The sequence below is a fragment of the Oncorhynchus mykiss genome, chromosome 28 (genome assembly GCF_057628025.1).
Source record: "Oncorhynchus mykiss isolate SJ-2025 chromosome 28, ASM5762802v1, whole genome shotgun sequence".
In the NCBI taxonomy this organism is placed as follows: Eukaryota; Metazoa; Chordata; class Actinopteri; order Salmoniformes; family Salmonidae; genus Oncorhynchus; species Oncorhynchus mykiss.
The window spans coordinates 40,249,340-40,267,500 of NC_143049.1; the positions used below are offsets into that span (position 1 = coordinate 40,249,340).

General features: G+C 39.3%; 1 protein-coding gene and 1 long non-coding RNA gene across 2 annotated transcripts in view; one reads left to right on the top strand and one right to left on the bottom strand.

Annotated features, from left to right (window-relative positions):
* Positions 1–10,252, bottom strand: part of LOC149971182 (uncharacterized) — a 69,186-nt gene extending 58,934 nt beyond the window's left edge. Inside the window, exons 1-2 of the long non-coding RNA XR_016492879.1 lie at positions 10,124–10,252; positions 9,694–9,755 (exon numbers count right to left, since the gene is read on the bottom strand). This is a non-coding gene — a long non-coding RNA (uncharacterized LOC149971182). The remainder of the gene's footprint in view (positions 1–9,693; positions 9,756–10,123) is intronic.
* Positions 1–18,161, top strand: part of LOC118944840 (receptor-type tyrosine-protein phosphatase mu) — a 539,275-nt gene that overhangs the window by 95,542 nt on the left and 425,572 nt on the right. The window lies entirely within an intron of this gene.

The window sequence follows — 18,161 nt, forward strand, 5'->3', positions numbered from 1 at the left end:
GATATAAACCCTCCATTCTATCATAACCCATCACATCACATCAGATATAAACCCTCCATTCTATCATAACCCATCACATCACATTAGATATAAACCCTCCATTCTATCATAACCAACCACATCAGATATAAACCCTCCATTCTATCATAACCCATCACATCAGATATAAACCCTCCATTCTATCATAACCTATCACATCACATCAGATATAAACCCTCCATTCTATCATAACCCATCACATCAGATATAAACCCTCCATTATATCATAACCATCACATCACATCAGATATAAACCCTCCATACTATCATATCCCATCACAACACATCAGATATAAACCCTCCATTCTATCATATAAAACCTCCATTCTATCATAACCCATCACATAAGATATAAACCCTCCATTCTATCATAACCCATCACATCACATCAGATATAAACCCTCCATTCTATCATAACCCATCACATCAGATATAGACCCTCCGTTATATCATAACCCATCACATCAGATATAAACCCTCCATTCTATCATAACCCATCACATCACATCAGATATAAACCCTCCATTATATGACATCACATCATATATAAACCCTCCATTCTATCATAACCCATCACATCAGATATAAACCCTCCATTCTATCATAACCCATCACATCAGATAGAAACCCTCCATTCTATCATAACCCATCACATCAGATATAAACCCTCCATTATATCTTAACCCAACACATCAGATATAAACCCTCCATTCTATCATAACCCATCACATCAGATATAAACCCTCCATTCTATCTTAACCCATCACATCAGAAATAAACCCTCCATTCTATCATAACCCATCACATCACATCAGATATAAACCCTCCATTCTATCATAACCCATCACATAACATCAGATATAAACCCTCCATTCTATCATAACCAACCACATCAGATATAAACCCTCCATTCTATCATAACCCATCACATCAGATATAAACCCTCCATTCTATCATAACCCATCACATCACATCAGATATAAACCCTCCATTCTATCATAACCCATCACATCACATCAGATAAAAACCCTCCGTTATATCATAACCCATCACATCAGATATAAACCCTCCATTCTATCATAACCCATCACATCACATCAGATATAAACCCTCCATTATATGACATCACATCATATATAAACCCTCCATTCTATCATAACCCATCACATCAGATATAAACCCTCCATTCTATCATAACCCATCACATCAGATAGAAACCCTCCATTCTATCATAACCCATCACATCAGATATAAACCCTCCATTATATCTTAACCCAACACATCAGATATAAACCCTCCATTCTATCATAACCCATCACATCAGATATAAACCCTCCATTCTATCTTAACCCATCACATCAGAAATAAACCCTCCATTCTATCATAACCCATCACATCAGATATAAACCCTCCATTCTATCATAACCCATCACATCACATCAGATATAAACCCTCCATTCTATCATAACCAACCACATCAGATATAAACCCTCCATTCTATCATAACCCATCACATCAGATATAAACCCTCCATTCTATCATAACCTATCACATCACATCAGATATAAACCCTCCATTCTATCATAACCAACCACATCAGATATAAACCCTCCATTCTATCATAACCCATCACATCAGATATAAACCCTCCATTATATCATAACCCATCACATCACATCAGATATAAACCCTCCATTCTATCATATAAACCCTGCATTCTATCATATAAACCCTCCATTCTATCATAACCCATCACATCACATCAGATATAAACCCTCCATACTATCATAACCCATCACAACACATCAGATATAAACCCTCCATTCTATCATATAAACCCTCCATTCTATCATAACCCATCACATCATATATAAACCCTCCATTCTATCATAACCCATCACATCAGATATAGACCCTCCGTTATATCATAACCCATCACATCACATCAGATATAAACCCTCCATTCTATCTTAACCCATCACATCAGATATAAACCCTCCATTCTATCTTAACCCACCACATCAGATATAAACCCTCCATTCTATCTTAACCCTCCACATCAGATATAAAAACTCCATTCTATCTCAACCCATCACATCAGATATAAACCCTCCATTCTATCTTAACCCACCACATCAGATATAAACCCTCCATTCTATCTTAACCCATCACATCAGATATAAACCCTCCATTCTATCTTAACCCAACACATCAGATCAGATATAAACCCTCCATTCTATCTTAACCCATCACATCAGATATAAACCCTCCATTCTATCTTAACCCAACACATCAGATATAGACCCTCCGTTATATCATAACCCATCACATCACATCAGATATAAACCCTCCATTATATGACATCACATCAGATATAAACCCTCCATTCTATCATAACCCATCACATCAGATATATACCCTTTATTCTATCATAACCCATCACATCAGATATAAACCCTCCATTCTATCATAACCCATCACATCAGATATAAACCCTCCATTATATCTTAACCCAACACATCAGATATAAACCCTCCATTCTATCATAACCCATCACATCAGATATAAACCCTCCATTCTATCTTAACCCATCACATCAGATATAAACCCTCCATTCTATCATAACCCATCACATCACATCAGATATAAACCCTCCATTCTATCATAACCCATCACATCACATCAGATATAAACCCTCCATTCTATCATAACCAACCACATCAGATATAAACCCTCCATTCTATCATAACCCATCACATCAGATATAAACCCTCCATTCTATCATAACGTATCACATCACATCAGATATAAACCCTCCATTCTATCATAACCCATCACATCAGATATAAACCCTCCATTATATCATAACCATCACATCACATCAGATATAAACCCTCCATTCTATCATATAAACCCTCCATTCTATCATATAAACCCTCCATTCTATCATAACCCATCACATCAGATATAAACCCTCCATTCTATCATAACCCATCACATCAGATATAAACCCTCCATTCTATCATAACCCATCACATCACATCAGATAAAAACCCTCCATTATATCATAACCCATCACATCATATATAAACCCTCCATTCTATCATAACCCATCACATCACATCAGATATAAACCCTCCATTCTATCATAACCAATCACATCAGATATATACCCTTTATTCTATCATAACCCATCACATCAGATATAGACCCTCCGTTATATCATAACCCATCACAACACATCAGATATAAACCCTCCATTATATGACATCACATCAGATATAAACCCTCCATTCTATCATAACCCATCACATGAGATATATACCCTTTATTCTATCATAACCCATCACATCAGATATAAACCCTCCATTCTATCATAACCCATCACATCAGATATAAACCCTCCATTATATCTTAACCCAACACATCAGATATAAACCCTCCATTCTATCATAACCCATCACATCAGATATAAACCCTCCATTCTATCTTAACCCATCACATCAGATATAAACCCTCCATTCTATCATAACCCATCACATCACATCAGATATAAACCCTCCATTCTATCATAACCCATCACATCACATTAGATATAAACCCTCCATTCTATCATAACCAACCACATCAGATATAAACCCTCCATTCTATCATAACCCATCACATCAGATATAAACCCTCCATTCTATCATAACCTATCACATCACATCAGATATAAACCCTCCATTCTATCATAACCCATCACATCAGATATAAACCCTCCATTATATCATAACCATCACATCACATCAGATATAAACCCTCCATACTATCATAACCCATCACAACACATCAGATATAAACCCTCCATTCTATCATATAAAACCTCCATTCTATCATAACCCATCACATAAGATATAAACCCTCCATTCTATCATAACCCATCACATCACATCAGATATAAACCCTCCATTCTATCATAACCCATCACATCAGATATAGACCCTCCGTTATATCATAACCCATCACATCAGATATAAACCCTCCATTCTATCATAACCCATCACATCACATCAGATATAAACCCTCCATTATATGACATCACATCATATATAAACCCTCCATTCTATCATAACCCATCACATCAGATATAAACCCTCCATTCTATCATAACCCATCACATCAGATAGAAACCCTCCATTCTATCATAACCCATCACATCAGATATAAACCCTCCATTATATCTTAACCCAACACATCAGATATAAACCCTCCATTCTATCATAACCCATCACATCAGATATAAACCCTCCATTCTATCTTAACCCATCACATCAGAAATAAACCCTCCATTCTATCATAACCCATCACATCACATCAGATATAAACCCTCCATTCTATCATAACCCATCATATAACATCAGATATAAACCCTCCATTCTATCATAACCAACCACATCAGATATAAACCCTCCATTCTATCATAACCCATCACATCAGATATAAACCCTCCATTCTATCATAACCCATCACATCACATCAGATATAAACCCTCCATTCTATCATAACCCATCACATCACATCAGATAAAAACCCTCCGTTATATCATAACCCATCACATCAGATATAAACCCTCCATTCTATCATAACCCATCACATCACATCAGATATAAACCCTCCATTATATGACATCACATCATATATAAACCCTCCATTCTATCATAACCCATCACATCAGATATAAACCCTCCATTCTATCATAACCCATCACATCAGATAGAAACCCTCCATTCTATCATAACCCATCACATCAGATATAAACCCTCCATTATATCTTAACCCAACACATCAGATATAAACCCTCCATTCTATCATAACCCATCACATCAGATATAAACCCTCCATTCTATCTTAACCCATCACATCAGAAATAAACCCTCCATTCTATCATAACCCATCACATCAGATATAAACCCTCCATTCTATCATAACCCATCACATCACATCAGATATAAACCCTCCATTCTATCATAACCAACCACATCAGATATAAACCCTCCATTCTATCATAACCCATCACATCAGATATAAACCCTCCATTCTATCATAACCTATCACATCACATCAGATATAAACCCTCCATTCTATCATAACCAACCACATCAGATATAAACCCTCCATTCTATCATAACCCATCACATCAGATATAAACCCTCCATTATATCATAACCCATCACATCACATCAGATATAAACCCTCCATTCTATCATATAAACCCTGCATTCTATCATATAAACCCTCCATTCTATCATAACCCATCACATCACATCAGATATAAACCCTCCATACTATCATAACCCATCACAACACATCAGATATAAACCCTCCATTCTATCATATAAACCCTCCATTCTATCATAACCCATCACATCATATATAAACCCTCCATTCTATCATAACCCATCACATCAGATATAGACCCTCCGTTATATCATAACCCATCACATCACATCAGATATAAACCCTCCATTCTATCTTAACCCATCACATCAGATATAAACCCTCCATTCTATCTTAACCCACCACATCAGATATAAACCCTCCATTCTATCTTAACCCTCCACATCAGATATAAAAACTCCATTCTATCTTAACCCATCACATCAGATATAAACCCTCCATTCTATCTTAACCCACCACATCAGATATAAACCCTCCATTCTATCTTAACCCATTACATCAGATATAAACCCTACATTCTATCTTAACCCACCACATCAGATATAAACCCTCCATTCTATCTTAACCCATCACATCAGATATAAACCCTCCATTCTATCATAACCCAACACATCAGATATAAACCCTTCATTCTATCATATAAACCCTCCATACTATCATAAAAACCCTCCATTCTATCATATAAACCCTTCATTCTATCATAACCCATCACATCAGATATAAACCCTCCATACTATCATATAAACCCTCCATTCTATCATATAAACCCTTCATTCTATCATAACCCAACACATTACGTCAGCTAATACATCTCTGTTCTATAATTTGAACACGAGGGCTGCCTAGCCTTCTATTGTCTCTCTTGTTTTGGGGACTGAGGTTTTCTCCTAAGAATGAATCCACCAGCAGTCTAGCGTAGGTATTATAGGTACTATACTCTCTACTACTCTACACTCTCTTATTCTCCACTATAACGCACTGTACTATACTGTACTTTAATCTACTGTACTCTACTGTACTATACTGTCCTGTAACCTACTGTGCTATACTGTACCGTACTCTACTGTACTGTACTGTACTGTATTCTACTATACTATACTGTACTATATTATACTACGCTGAACTGTACTATACTCTACTATACTATACTGTGCTGTACTGTTCTTTAGTGTACTGTACTGTACTATACTCTACTATATTATACTGTACTATACTATACTGGGCTGTGCTATACTCTACTGTGCTATATTATTCTGTACTATACTGTACTATATTATACTATACTGTACTATATTATACTATTCTGTACTGTACTGTACTGTATTATATAGTATTGTACTCTGTTATAATATACTGTACTGTACTATATTATACTATATTATACTATATTGTACCATACTGTACTATACTACATTGTACTATATTATACTGTACTATACTATACTGTACTATACTGTGCTATATTATACTGTACTATTCTATACTGTACTGTACTATATTATACTATACTGTACTATACTGTACTATACTATATTGTACCATATTATACTGTACTGTACTATACTATACTGGACTGTACTATACTATACTGTACTATACAATACTAGACTATTGTACTATACTGTACTATACTGTACTGTCCTGTGCTATACTGTACTATATTATACTATGTTATACTATACTGTACTGCACTATACTGTACTATACTATACCGTATTGTATTATATTATACTATACTGTACTATGCTGTGCTATACTGTACTATACTGTACTGTCCTGTTCTGTACTATACTATACTATATTGCACTATATTATACTGCACTGTACTATACTATCCTGGACTGTACTATACTATACTGTGCTATATTATTCTGTACTACACTGTACTATACAATACTATACTGTATTGTACTATACTGTACTATACTATACTGTATTGTACTATATTGTACTATACTGTACTGTCCTGTACTATACTGTACTATATTATACTGTACTGCACTATACCATACTGTACTATACTATACTATACTATACTGTATTGTATTATATTATACTATATTATACTATACTATACTGTACTATATTATAATGTACTGTACTATACTATATTATACTATGCTGTACTGTATTATACTATACTGTACTATATTATATTGTATTGTACTATATTATACTATACTGTACTGTACTATTTACAAGCGAATGAGTGAATGTGTTAGAAATCTCCACAGCTGTCTGACTGCTGTTTCCAAAATATTATACTATACTATACTATACCGTACTCTACTGTACTAAATCTCCACAGCTGTTTGACTGCTGTTTCCAAAATATTATACTATACTGTACTATACCGTACTCTACTGTACTAAATCTCCACAGCTGTTTGACTGCTGTTTCCAAAATATTATACTATACTATACTGTACTATACCGTACTCTACTGTACTAAATCTCCACAGCTGTTTGACTGCTGTTTCCAAAATATTATACTATACTATACTGTACTATACCGTACTCTACTGTACTAAATCTCCACAGCTGTCTGACTGCTGTTTCCAAAATATTATACTATACTATACTGTACTATACCGTACTCTACTGTACTAAATCTCCACAGCTGTTTGACTGCTGTTTCCAAAATATTATACTATACTATACTGTACTATACCGTACTCTACTGTACTAAATCTCCACAGCTGTTTGACTGCTGTTTCCAAAATATTATACTATACTATACTGTACTATACCGTACTCTACTGTACTAAATCTCCACAGCTGTTTGACTCCTGTTTCCAAAATATTATACTATACTATACTGTACTATACCGTACTCTACTGTACTAAATCTCCACAGCTGTTTGACTCCTGTTTCCAAAATATTATACTATACTATACTGTACTATACCGTACTCTACTGTACTAAATCTCCACAGCTGTTTGACTCCTGTTTCCAAAATATTATACTATACTATACTGTACTATACCGTACTCTACTGTACTAAATCACCACAGCTGTCTGACTGCTGTTTCCAAAACGGCTCTGAATGTGTTCTTACATGAGGGTTGCGGTCCAAACACGTAAAAGACCCTCGTCCATTTACCCTCGCCTTCTGGGGGAATTCCCGTCGCCACCTTGGAAAGTGGTCCAAATGATTAGCCAAGCAAGGGAAGATTGGAACGTAAACCCCTCGGCCCTTGTTTTTAGTCGGCTTTGTGAGTGCACAATTATGTTCAGTCCAGGCCTGAAACTCCCCACAATTCAATTCGAAACGATTTTACATCCGCTAAGAAAAGTCAGAGAGAACTTAAAAACGACATAAATAGAGGAGTCAACATACTTGCATTGGTTTTTACTTACACTTGTAACTTATAAATTGTGCTACCAATGCACATGACGGCACAAACACGTCTCGTAAAAAATAAAATGTTTTTCTCTTTTGGAAATTGCAGAAATAAAACAGTTTCCTTCTTCAGAAGTTCCAGTTCGGCAGGCTAACGTTAGTTCGCTAATTAATTTACTAGCTATCGTACAGTAGGCAGGCTAACGTTAGTTCGCTAATTCATTTACTAGCTATCATACAGTAGGCAGGCTAACGTTAGTTCGCTAATTAATTTACTAGCTATCATACAGTAGGCAGGCTAACGTTAGTTCGCTAATTAATTTACTAGCTATCATACAGTAGGCAGGCTAACGTTAGTTCGCTAATTAATTTACTAGCTATCATACAGTAGGCAGGCTAACGTTAGTTCGCTAATTAATTTACTAGCTATCATACAGTAGGCAGGCTAACGTTAGTTAGCTAATTAATTTACTAGCTATCATACAGTAGGCAGGCTAACGTTAGTTCGCTAATTAATTTACTAGCTATCATACAGTAGGCAGGCTAACGTTAGTTCGCTAATTAATTTACTAGCTATCATACAGTAGGCAGGCTAACGTTAGTTCGCTAATTAATTTACTAGCTATCATACAGTAGGCAGGCTAACGTTAGTTCGCTAATTAATTGAATAGCTATCATACAGTAGGCAGGCTAACGTTAGTTCGCTAATTAATTTACTAGCTATCATACAGTAGGCAGGCTAACGTTAGTTAGCTAATGAATTTGATAGCTATCGTTCAGTAGACGTATATTAACCTTTCTGATCTCCCCATCCCGGATCCGGGTTCGTGAATACAGACTCAAGCTCATTACCATAACGCAACGTTAACTATTCATGAAAATCGCAAATGAAATGAAATAAATATGCTAGCTCTCAAGCTTAGCCTTTTGTTAACAACACTGTCATCTCAGATTTTCAAAATATGCTTCTCAACCATTGCAAAACAAGCATTTGTGTAACAGTATTGATGGCTAACGTAGCATTTAGCATTAACATTCAGCTGGCAACATTTACACAAAAAAACAGAAAAGCATTCAAAAAAATCATTTACCTTTGAAGAACTTCAGATGTTTTCAATGAGGAGACTCTCAGATAGCAAATGTTCAGTTTTTCCTGAAAGATTATTTGTTTAGGACAAATCGCTCCGTTTTCTGCGTCACGTTTAGCTATGAAAAAAACCCTGTATCCAGGATTGTGTAAATCTATCAGCAAGCTCATTAGCATAACACAACGTTAACTATTTATGAAAATCGCAAATGAAATGAAATAAATATGCCATCTCTCAAGCTTAGCCTTTTGTAAACAACACTGTCATCTCAGATTTTCAAAATATGCTTCTCAACCATAGGAAAACAATAATTTGTGTAAAAGTAGCTAGCTAGAGTTAGCATTTCGCGTTAGCATTTAGCGTTAGCATTAGCGTTAGCATCCAGCACGCAACATTAACAAAAACATAAAAGCCTTCAAATAAAATCATTTACCTTTGAAGAACTTCTGATGTTTTCAATGAGGATACTCTCAGTTAGATAGCAGATGCTCAGTTTTTCCAAAAAGATTCCTTGTGTATTAGAAATAGCTCCGTTTTATACATCACATTTGGCCACCAAAAAAAATCCATAAATTCAGTCCTCAAAACGCAAACTTTTTTCCAAATTAACTCCATAATATCGACTGAAAACATGGCAAACGTTGTTTAGAATCAATCATCAAGGTGTTTTTCACATATCTCTTCATTGATACATCGTTCTTGGACACATGCTTTCTCCCCTGAATCAAATGGTAAAGTAGAAGCAGCTGGCAATTGCGCACCGAATTCGACGCAGGACACCAGGCGGACACTTGGGAAATGTAGTCTCTTATGGTCAATCTTCCAATGATATGCCTACAAATACGTCACAATGCTGCTAAGACCTTGGGCGAACGACAGAAAGTGTAGGCTCATTCGTTGCGCAATCACAGCCATATAAGGAGAGAATGGAAAACAGAGCTTCAGAAATTCTGCTAATTCCTGGGTGATGCATCATCTTGGTTTCGCCTGTAGAATTAGTTCTGGGGCACTTACAGACAAAATCTTTGCAGATTCTGAAACTTCAGAGTGTTTTCTTTCCAAAACTGTCAAGAATATGCATAGTCGAGCATCTTTTCGTGATAAAATATCGCGCTTAAAACGGGAACGTTTTTTATCCAAAAATGAAATAGCGCCCCTAGAGCTCTAAGAGGTTAATAATTATATATTTAAAATAAGTAGGCATACTCTCATAATTGACTGTAGCGCATATAAAGCAACCACAAACTACCGGTGGCTGAAAACACAATCATCGCGGGAAGAACCAGTGATGAATTTCCGGGCCAAGGGATTGTCCATTTAAAAATCACTCCTTCCTCCCTCGCCCCCTTGCCCTTTAAGTGTATACTCGTCAGCCATCATGACACGTCATCAGAAGTGTCCACTTCATTTGAGGACTGAGGAGACAGGGTGTGTCTTTTTAAAGTGTTTTTGACCACAGTCGAGGACTTTGAACATTCACGGCGACTGGGAAAAAGGCCATTGCAGGCATTGATGTCCCCACAGCTTGTCACATTAACTTCTGAGTGATAAGAAGCAGGAGCACCACCGCCCAATCAGCCTACACCACTGTGCGCACACCCGTTGTTACTATGACAACTAGTGTAGTCATATCAGCAAATGACTGCTGTCTGAACACTCACATCTGATTGGGTCTCCAGTAATTTGCTGTTTGAACAGTCAGTATTCCAAAACTGATTTTAAATACAACATTTATTTGAGCATTAAGACCTGCGGTGTGAACAAGGCTTTTCTGCTCTGAACCGCTGCTTTAAGACCTGCAGTGTGAACAAGGCTTTACTGCTCTGAACCGCTGCTTTAAGACCTGCAGTGTGAACAAGGCTTTACTGCTCTGAATTGTAAAACATGTTTTATGTAGCTATGTAGTTTACATGGAATATGTACTTTGCAGGCTATGTTCCTTGAGAATATATGACTATTTGTTTTTTAAATCTTGTACTACCACTTTAGAGAAGAGGGCGAGGGAGAGGGGAAGAGGGAGAGGGGAAGAGGGAGAGGATAAGAGGGAGGGGATAAGAGGGAGAGGGGGAGAGGGGAAGAGGGAAAGGAGAGGAGAAGAGGGAGAAGGGAAGAGGGAGAGGGGAAGAGGGAGAGGATAAGAGGGAGAGGGGGAGAGGGGAAGAGGGAGAGGGAGTGGGGGAGAGGAGGAGAGGGGAAGAGGGAGAGGATAAGAGGGAGAGGATAAGAGGGAGAGGATAAGAGGGAGAGGGGAAGAGGGAGAGGATAAGAGGGAGAGGGGGAGAGGGGAAGAGGGAGAGGGAGAGGGGAAGAGGGAGAGGAGGAGAGGGAAAGAGGGAGAGGGGAAGAGGGAGAGGATAAGAGGGAGAGGATAAGAGGGAGAGGGGGAGAGGGGGAGAGGGGAAGAGGGAGAGGAGGAGAGGGGAAGAGGGAGAGGATAAGAGGGAGAGGGGAAGAGGGAGAGGGGGAGAGGGGAAGAGGGAGAGGAGGAGAGGGGAAGAGGGAGAGGGGAAGAGGGAGAGGGGAAGAGGGAGAGGATAAGAGGGAGGGGAGAGGGGGAGAGGGGAAGAGGGAAAGGAGAGGAGAAGAGGGAGAGGATAAGAGGGAGAGGGGAAGAGGGAGAGGGAGAGGGGAAGAGGGAGAGGAGGAGAGGGGAATGGGAGAGGAGGAGAGGGGAAGACGGAGAGGGGAAGAGGGAGAGGATAAGAGGGAGAGGGGAAGAGGGAGAGGATAAGAGGGAGGGGATAAGAGGGAGAGGGGGAGAGGGGAAGAGGGAAAGGAGAGGAGAAGAGGGAGAAGGGAACAGGAGAGGAGAGGAGAGGAGAGGTACAGGGTTGGAGAAGAGAGTAGAGTAGAGAGACAGGGTTGGAGAGGAGAGGAGATGAGAGAGACAGGCATGGAGAGGAGAGGAGATGAGAGAGACAGGCTTGGAGAGGAGAGGAGATGAGAGGAGAGAGACAGGGTTGAATAAGAGAGGAGAGGAGATGAGAGGAGAGAGACAGGGTTGAATAAGAGAGGAGAGGAAGGAAAGGAAGGAGAGGCAACAAGACGTTTGTTAAAACTATAGTGCAGCCATTTATGGTAGATTGAGTAAGGTGGGGGGGGGGGGGGGTGGATATAGAGAGAGAGAGACAGGAGCAGAGCAGTGATTTCCTCCTTCCAGACTGAACAGAACAGGTTGTAATAGCTGAAGTGTCAGAGAGACCCATCAGGTTCACGTCCAAAATAACATCCTATTAACAATGGAAGTGCACTACTTTTGACCAGAGCCCTATGGGCTTTGGTCAAAAGTTGTGCACTATGTAGGGAATAGGGTGCCATAAGGCTTTGGTCTAAAGTAGTGCACTATATAGGGAATAGGGTACCATAGGATTCTGGTCTAAAGTAATGCACTATGTAGGGAATAGGGTGCCATAGGACTGGTCAAAAGTAGTGCACTATGTAGGGAATAGGGAGCATTTGGCACCCAGATCAGGTACTAACAGCTGTCTAACAGTAGTGTCTGTCTGTGAGAACCTGCATTGTGTTTGACCTCGTCTGCAATAGATTGAATTGGGGCCTGGGTATTGTTGGTAGGGGGTTGCTGAAGGGTCATGCAGAGAGAACTGGGTATTGTTGGTAGCAAGAAGTGACTAGTAACACAGTGTGCCTATTGTATTAATATTTCATACTGAGATTAAATGTACGACTGTCTGGCTAGATGGGTCTGACTTCTCTAATTAACTACAGAGAAAACACAGACAGCTTGATAGAAAACTCCGGCATTTGTTCATTTCTATGTTTCTATTCTGAACCAGCAGACAGCCATTTACTACGTTCCTACCTTGTCGTCTGTTCTCTTCACACTCCCACCCAGACCTATTCTGTTCACATCGATGTCTGGAGGCTGCACATGTATAGAGCCAGACCCAGCTCTCCCAGGCTTCAGACTCGTCCACACACACACACACACACACACACACACACAGTGTTTTCGCCTCGTTTTGCTTTCAACGTTGGAAGTTTACTTTTGTTACAGATGCAATAACAACAAAAGCTTTTTTTAAGTCAGAGTGGAAAATCTTTAGGAGAGATTGGCTCCAGTGTTGTGGGGTTGAATTATTGATCCAGGCCTCTGGCTTTACAGCAGCTGTAAAAGATGGATAGATCTGTTTGAAATGCTGTGTGGGAATATATACTGAGCGGACAAAACATTAGGAACACTCTTCCATGACATTAGACTGACCAGGTGAATCCAGGTGAAAAGTTATGATCCCTTATTGATGTCACTTGTTAAATCCACTTAAAATCAGTGTAGATGAAGGGGAGGAGACGGGTTAAATAAGGATTGTTAAGCTATGAGACAATTGAGACACGGATTGTGTCACATTCAGAGGGTGAAAGTGCCTTTGAACGGGGTAGTAGGTGCCAGGCGCACCGGTTTGTGTCAAGAACTGCAACGCTGCTGGGTTTTTCACACTCAACAGTTTCCCGTGTGTATCAAGAATGTTCCACCAACCCAAAGTACATCAAACTAACTTGACGCAATTGCGGTAAGCATTGAGGTCAACATTGGGCATCCCTGTGAAAGGCTTTCCACAACCTTGTCGAGTCCGTGCCCCGAAGAAACTGAGGTAGTTCTGTGCAACTCAATATTTTATAAGGAAGCTGTTCTTAATGTTTTGTACTCTCAGTGGAGAAAGGAATAAAAATACCATTGTGTTCTCTCACTCAGGAATAAATTATTTAATAACATAGAACTATTGTCTTTTGGCCACCTTTCACCTTCAAACGCCTGTGTGTACCTCCACAAATAGAACCCTATTCCCAATATAGTGCACTACTTTAGACCAGAGCCCTATAGAACCTTATTCCCAGTATAGTGCACTACTTTTGACTGTCGTGCAATGCATAGGGAATAGGGTGGAATTTGTGAGAGGTGCATGAACACAACAGAACACCGGGTTTAAAACAGGAAGAGGTGTATGAACACGACAAGATTCATAGACACACACTCAGGCTACGTGATGTCTAGCTAGACAGGAGAATATGGAAATCAAGCAACAATCTCTCTCTCTCTCTCTCTCTCTCTCTCTCTCTCTCTCTCTCTGTGTTTGTCAAAATGCACACTAGCGTGCTTCAAGCGCGCAAATTGGAGGTTTGGAGTTCAAATCAATGTATGCAAAACTGAGCACGAAGGGCACTTCTTCGTTTTTTCACACTGCATCAACACAGTATGAAAGGAAATGTGACACGTTAAAAAACGTTATTTTGAGCTGAAGCGACTTCAGAATGAAATGTCATGTGTTGCCTGACTACAATATTACCTTGACACGTCAATAAATACATGCTGTGATAATTTTTGATCATTTTTACCTGCCTACCTGTACCGTAGATCGCAAGCCCATAGTAAGTCAATAGGGCTAACGGGCTAGCTGTCAGTACTGTTAGCTAGCTTGCTAGCCACGAAAAATGTGTAGCTACCCCGCAAAAAATTTGACATCTATCTTGTATAATGTTAGTTTTTAGGTCTTCAAATCAAATGTATTTATATAGCCCTTCGTACATCAGCTGATATCTCAAAGTGCTGTACAGAAACCCAGCCTAAAACCCCAAACAGCAAGCAATGCAGGTGTAGAAGCACTGGCTAGGAAAAACTCCCTAGAAAGGCCAACACCTAGGAAGAAACCTAGAGAGGAACCAGGCTATGTGGGGTGGCCAGTCCTCTTCTGGCTGTGCCGGGTGGAGATTATAACAGAACATGGCCAGGATGTTCAAATGTTCATAAATGACCAGCATGGTCAAATAACAATAAGGCAGAACAGTTGAAACTGGAGCAGCAGCACGGCCAGGTGGACTGGGGACAGCAAGGAGTCAATATGTCAGGTAGTCCTAGGGCTCAGGTCCTCCAAGAGAGAGAAAGAAAGAGAGAAGGAGAGAATTAGAGAACGCACACTTAGATTCACACAAGACACCGAATTGGACAGGAGAAGTACTCCAGATATAACAAACTGACCCTAGCCCCCCGACACATAAACTACTGCAGCATAAACACTGGAGGCTGAGACAGGAGGGGTCAGGAGACACTGTGGCCCCATCCGAGGACACCCCCCGGACAGGGCCAAACAGGAAGGATATCTTTCTGCCTATTAAACTGTCTGGTTAGCTACGTTATTATGATTCACATATAGCTAGTTGATAGCTATGAAGTAGAACGGTTGCTTTGTGTAAATCTAGTTTAGTTTCTATCGCCATTGTTGTCCTGACTGGAAGAGGGTTCAGTGAATGGCTAACAGTGAATGGCTAACTCCATAGTAAGTCAATAGGGCTAACTGGCTAGCTAGCTAGCTACAAAAAATGACTAGCTACCTACGAAAAATGTACATCTACCTTGCATAACATCAGTTTGAGGTCATTTTTGCCTGTTTAACTAGCTGGCTAGTTGATATATATAGTTAATATATATTGTGTGTATATATATATATATACAATATATATTAACTAGCCAGCCATATATATATATATATATATGAATATTGTTTGTTTATGTTGTGGTTTTATCTCTTGATGTTCTGGCTGGAAGAAGGTTCTATCAATGGGGAAGTGAGGCGTGAGGTAATGCAGTGCTTCTCAAATGTATTGTTTTATGCATTCTCCACACTCTCGTCCTTACAACAACAACAACAACAACAACAACAACAACAACAACGTACTCAAGTGAACGTGGTCGAAGAATGCACTCGGAGCATGAAGGTGTGGAGCACAGTAGTAGTATGCACATTAAGAAACACCCTCTCTCTCTCTCTCTCTCTCACTCTGTCTGTCTCTCTCACTCTGTCTGTCTCTCTCTCTCTCTCTCGCTCTGTCTGTCTGTCTCTCTCACTCTGTCTGTCTCTCTCTCTCTCTCTCTCTCTCGCTCTGTCTGTATGTCTCTCTCACTCTCTCTCTCTCACTCTGTCGGTCTCTCAATTCAATTCAATTCAATTCAAGGGCTTTATTGGCATGGGAAACATGTGTTAACATTGCCAAAGCAAGTGAGGTAGACAACATACAAAGTGAATATATAAAGTGAAAAACAACAAAAATTAACAGTAAACATTACACATACAGAGGTTTCAAAACAGTAAAGACATTACAAATGTCATATTATATATATATACAGTGTTTTAACAATGTACAAATGGTTAAAGGACACAAGATAAAATAAATAAGCATAAATATGGGTTGTATTTACAATGGTGTGTGTTCTTCACTGGTTGCCCTTTTCTCGTGGCAACAGGTCACAAATCTTGCTGCTGTGATGGCACACTGTGGAATTTCACCCAGTAGATATGGGAGTTTTTTTTCAAATTTGGATTTGTTTTCGAATTCTTTGTGGATCTGAGTAATATGAGGGAAATATGTCTCTCTAATATGGTCATACATTGGGCAGGAGGTTAGGAAGTGCAGCTCAGTTTCCACCTCATTTTGTGGGCAGTGAGCACATAGCCTGTCTTCTCTTGAGAGCCATGTCTGCCTACAGCGGCCTTTCTCAATAGCAAGGCTATGCTCACTAAGTCTGTACATAGTCAAAGCTTTCCTTAATTTTGGGTCAGTCACAGTGGTCAGGTATTCTGCCGCTGTGTACTCTCTGTTTAGGGCCAAATAGCATTCTAGTTTGCTCTGTTTTTTTGTTAATTCTTTCCAATGTGTCAAGTAATTATCTTTTTGTTTTCTCATGATTTGGTTGGGTCTAATTGTGCTGTTGTCCTAGGGCTCTGTAGGGTGTGTTTGTGTTTGTGAACAGAGCCCCAGGACCAGCTTGCTTAGGGGACTCTTCTCCAGGTTCATCTCTCTGTAGGTGATGGCTTTGTTATGGAAGGTTTGTGAATCACTTCCTTTTAGGTGGTTGTAGAATTTAACGGCGCTTTTCTGGATTTTGATAATTAGTGGGTATCGGCCTAATTCTGCTCTGCATGCATTATTTGGTATTCTACGTTGTACACGGAGGATATTTTTGCAGAATTCTGCGTTCAGAGTCTCAATTTGGTGTTTGTCCCATTTTGTGAAGTCTTGGTTGGTTAGCGGACCCCAGACCTCACAACCATAAAGGGCAATGGGCTCTATGACTGATTCAAGTATTTTTAGCCAAATCCTAATTGGTATGTTGAAATTTATGTTTCTTTTGATGGCATAGAATGCCCTTCTTGCCTTGTCTCTCAGATTGTTCACAGCTTTGTGGAAGTTACCTGTGGCGCTGATGTTTAGGCCAAGGTATGTATAGTTTTTTGTGTGCTCTAGGGCAACAGTGTCTAGATGGAATTTGTATTTGTGGTCCTGGTGACTGGACCTTTTTTGGAACACCATTATTTTGGTCTTACTGAGATTTACTGTCAGGGCCCAGGTTTGGCAGAGTCTGTGCATAAGATCTAGGTGCTGCTGTAGGCCCTCCTTGGTTGGTGACAGAAGCACCAGATCATCGGCAAACAGCAGACATTTGACTTCGGATTGTAGAA